Source organism: Perca fluviatilis, chromosome 8 (genome assembly GCF_010015445.1).
Source record: "Perca fluviatilis chromosome 8, GENO_Pfluv_1.0, whole genome shotgun sequence".
Lineage (NCBI taxonomy): Eukaryota > Metazoa > Chordata > Actinopteri > Perciformes > Percidae > Perca > Perca fluviatilis.
This window is the reverse complement of record NC_053119.1, coordinates 34366654-34371627: the sequence shown is the minus strand read 5'-3', so window position 1 is coordinate 34371627 and position 4974 is coordinate 34366654. Positions and strand designations below refer to the sequence as shown.

Genomic DNA, 4974 nt, shown 5'->3' with positions numbered 1-4974 from the left:
AGGCTTCAGGTAACTTCATAGTTTTTAGTGGAAAACAAATCTTACCTTTTCAAACAGGAAAAAGCCGGCCCAGCGTCTTCAGGAGGCTGAGGAGCAGATTGAGGCAGTGAATTCCAAGTGGCTTCTCTTGAGAAAACCAAACAGAGGCTACAGAGTGAGGTGGAGGACCTCATGATTGATGTGGAGAGGGGCCAATGGGCTGGCTGCCAACCTGGACAAAGCAGAGGAACTTTGACAAGGTAGCATTGTTTACCAAGCCATTCAAACAATGAAAGATATACAGTATTTATTTGGGTTCCTATTGCCGAATAACCAACTGAACTGTATGAATGGTGTTATTCAGGTGTTGGCAGAGTGGAAACAGAAGTTCGAGGAGGGTCAGGCAGAGCTCGAGGGGCACAGAAGGAGGCTCGTTCTCTCAGCACTGAGCTGTTCAAGATGGAAAGAACTCTTATGAGGAATCTCTGGATCAGCTGGAGACCATGAAGCGTGAAAACAAGAACCTGCAACGTGAGTTCTACACTATGTAACAGTTACATTGTATTCACTGTATTCAACACATGTTAGAATAAAGTGTATATATTGTATGTTTTGAGGCTTAACAATGCAAAACATATGTATCTTTCTGCAGAGGAGATCTCAGATCTGACTGAACAGATTAAGCGAGACTGGCAAAAGAGCATCCATGAGCTGGAGAAGTCCAAGAAGCAGGTGGAGACCGAAGGCTGAGATCCAGACAGCTCTTGAAGAGGCTGAGGTACATATTTTCTCGGAAAATTTTCTGAAAAAATCCCAATCATGTACAAATATTTTTTTTTAAATGTTTAACATTGTATTATTTTATATCATCAGGGAACTCTAGAACACGAAGAGTCTAAGATCCCTGCGTGTCCAGCTGGAGCTCAACCAGATTAAGGGTGAGGTGGACAGGAAGCTGGCAGAGAAAGATGAGGAGATGGAGCAGATCAAGAGGAACAGCCAGAGGGTGATTGACTCCATGCAGAGCACTCTGGATTCTGAGGTCAGGAGCAGAAAGCGTGCCCTGAGAATCAAGAAGAAGATGGAGGGAGACCTGAATGAGATGGAGATTCAGCTGAGCCACGCAAGTAGCCCCAGGCTGCTGAGTCCCAGAAGCAGCTGAGGAATGTGCAGGCGCAACTGAAGGTATTGTTAGAAACAGAGTTGTTGCACAGACTATTGTCAGTGCAGGTACATTTCGGCATTCATGTGAATATTGTCCTGATCATTTTTTTCACTAGGATGCACAACTGCACCTTGATGATGCTGTCAGAGCACAGGAAGACTTTAAGGAACAAGCTGCTATGGTGGATCGCAGAAATGGTCTGATGGTAGCTGAAATCGAGGAACTTAGAGTTGCTCTGGAACAGACAGAGAGAAGTCGCAAAACTGCTGAACAGGAGCTGGTGGATGCCAGTGAGCGTGTTGGACTTCTACACTCTCAGGTGAACAGGCCAAATCATTACTTCAATAATTCAAAAATCATTTTAAATAACACGTAAAAATCAGGCATGTGATGACTAAAGTTCCTAAATCTTTTTTTGCCTTTTAGAACACAAGCCTTATGAACTCCAAGAAGAAGCTTGAGGCTGACCTGGTCCAGGTCCAGGGTGAAGTGGATGATACTGTTCAGGAAGCAAGGAATGCAGAGGAGAAGGCCAAGAAGGCCATCACTGATGTGGGTTTACATTTTAATTGTTCCTTACTCCAATGTTTCAATATATAATTACAGCACCATTATGTCTCTTTATCTTTACATAACAGCTTCAAAATCATGTTTATGCTACACTGACTTAGCAATGGGAGAATGGGGCCTCTAATTAACATTTTATGCTGCCTCCTCTAGGCTGCTATGATGGCTGAAGAGCTGAAGAAGGAGCAGGATACCAGCTCCCCACCTGGAAAGGATGAAGAAGAACCTGGAGGTCACTGTTAAGGACCTGCAGCACCGCCTGGATGAGGCTGAGAACCTGGCCATGAAGGGTGGCAAGAAGCAGCTCAAGAAACTTGAGTCAAGGGGTAAGAAAGAAAGAAGAAAGAATTTGCAGAGCTGATCTTTTTTAAAAAATATGTATTCTTACTGCCTTATTGTTCACTGAAGGTGCGTGAACTGGAGGCAGAGGTTGATGCTGAACAGAAACGCGGAGGAGATGCCATTAAGGGTGTCTCGCAATATGAGAGGAGGGTGAAGGAGCTCACCTATCAGGTACAGTCACTTTAATAGTTAACATACAAAACAACTTAACAAACAAAACACCTTAATTTACAAATAAATAAACTTTAACAGACTGAGGAGGACAAAAAAAACGTTGCCAGGCTGCAGGATCTAGTTGACAAGTTGCAGCTCAAAGTCAAGGCCTACAAGAGGCAGGCTGAGGAGGCGGTAAGGGGCAATATATATTTATTTTCAACACTGAAAGCTTGATACTGTGACAGATTTATTGCAGACAAAGTAGACCTTTAGTGAGAAAATGTCAATCTCTATGTTTTTTGGGCCCAGGAGAGAGCATGCCAACTCATCCTGTCAAGTGCGAAAGGTGCGCATGAGCGGGAGGCGTGCTGACATCGCAGAGTCCCAGGTCAACAAGCTGAGAGCGAAGAGCCGTGACTCTGGCAAGGTAAATATTTGCATGTCAGTTTTATGGAAATGTAACCAAATTAAATTCCTCCTACTCATGACTGAAAACAAATTATCATGATTCCCTTAAGCCTCATATAATTAACAACAGACACAACTTTTACAGAGTATGATGTGTACAGTATGCAAGCGCATATCCACTGTATATTCATTAGTTTTTTTAATTTTTTCCAGGGAAAAGAAGCAGCTGAGTAAAGAAGTTCAGCGGACAAGCTGTTTTTACTCATATAATATGATGTAAAATATAGCAAAATAAAACAGTTTTTGATTTTCAATTGCATTGTCTGTGTTCTTTTGATCTGTGTCCTCTGAGAGAGAGCCAATATGAAATGTGTGACGCAGCTAATCAAAAGTCTTTATTGCAATGGCTGGCTACAACATAAAGTACACTGCAAACTTTTTTTTTATTCATATGGTGGGGTCTGTTTTAAAGTCAATAATAACCAAGAACACCTGATGTAACCCTCCATAACATTTGAGATCTGTGGTATAAAAACCCCAAATGTCCCAAATCTGCATTTATAGGCATTTGAGGACAGCCAAGACATTCCAAAAGACTATGGTTAACTGCTCCTCAGATCTCTACAGGGTAAATCGAGATAGCTAGCTAAACTATCTGTTGAATATGAGTTTTCTGTTGCACGACTGAATATATATGTTACACCAAAACAAGTTTCTCCCAGAGGCTATTTTGCAGAGGCACCGTTGCTCTGTCTGGTGCTTAGCGCCGCCCAAGACGATTGCGATTGGTTTAAAGTGGAACTATTATTTTTTTCCGTATTTTCTGTCATATACAATGTTATAATATCGGATTTTCATGTAAAAATGGCCAAAACTTCAAATAACCAGGTAAACGTATTTTAGGCAAATCCCTGTGAGCTCAATTTAACATACAAAACACCTTAATTTACAAATACATAAACTTTAACAGACTGAGGAGGACAAGAAAAACGTTGCCAGGCTGCAGGATCTAGTCGACAAGTTGCAGCTCAAGGTCAAGGCCTACAAGAGGCAGGCTGAGGAGGATGATTAAAATGCATCCAGCTACAGAATGTGACAAGTGGAAAAAAGTGGAGTAGCCTAGAATAATAGCTAACTAAAATAGTAGTATTTGTGTTGTTTCTAAATGTTTAATCTTGATTTCCTTATTGATTGATTGAGTCTTTACTCATCATTTAGTCATAAGAATTTTGCAATGGTGCCAGACTTTGGTGCCTATTCTGTTGAAGTAAATGGGGCGGGCATAGCAAGTCCCACTTCAACTATATCCTCATCTATGTTGTTTCACCTTTGACTGAAAAATGCTTCCACAAAATAAGAAACACATTATAACATAGCAAGTAACAATTCACAGGTTCGACCCCCTTCATTGGCTTTTCACGAATTTCACAAATTAGGACACACTTTGACGTCGTTGACGTGCCAGATGTCGCTTTGAATTTTCACCAGACTTGCTAAAGAAGAACTTGAGTTATGGGCAATTTTCTGCTAACCCCCGCCCTTTGAACCCTTTCTTTGATTGATGGTGCCCATGTTTTTACACCAATCTTGCTCATTTATAGTAGAAGTGTGTATCTCAGTCCAGCAATGCTGTATACTAATTTGGGCTTTGATAAAATCAAAATTACCAAGTCATTTCTTATAACTGTTTTTAACATTATGCAAATTAGCAAAAAAACATCATGTAGGACAAATATGGTCAAAGAGGCTTTGTTTTAGCACATTGAGCTGGACTTATGTGACAAATCTCATGTCAATCGGACTCACTGTGTAAGGGGTGCCGTCTTATAAAGTTGTGGCCTTAAGTGATGGAGCAGAAGGCCAAATGGCATCATATTTTATGGGAAGAATTAATACATCACTTCCAGTTATTGTGAGTTTTTATGTTGTTTTATGTATGTAGTTGTTCCAGGTCACAGCAACTTTGAGAAATTTAAAGCATATAATGCTAAATATGCCATGCCCACATGCACCAATCAATATGACACTTCAGATCCTGGTTAATACTCGCATCCATTCACTGGGTTTTGTGGTAATATTTGTGGTATTTTTGGCGCCCCCTATGGATTGAGCTCAAAATCTTAGTGTAAGCCTACTCCTCAAGACCTATGCAATACGTTTTATTGTGTTTTTCCATTACATGGTAGGTTCCAAGCGAGCTAAGGGGATACCAAAAGGTGATGTGAAAACCTGCAGACTACTGATTGGTCAGAGAGAATCGTCACTAATCACTGCGTTATCATTCCTAGCGACAGACGGGGTTCTCCTGAACAAACCCACCATTTTTAAATGGTTTAGCCAGCTGTGTTTTTGTTGCT

General features: G+C 41.0%; 1 pseudogene; it reads left to right on the top strand.

Moving 5' to 3' along the window:
- Positions 1-857: 857 nt before the first annotated feature.
- On the top strand, positions 858-3689 carry LOC120564295 (annotated as a pseudogene).
- The last annotated feature ends 1285 nt before the right edge of the window (positions 3690-4974 follow it).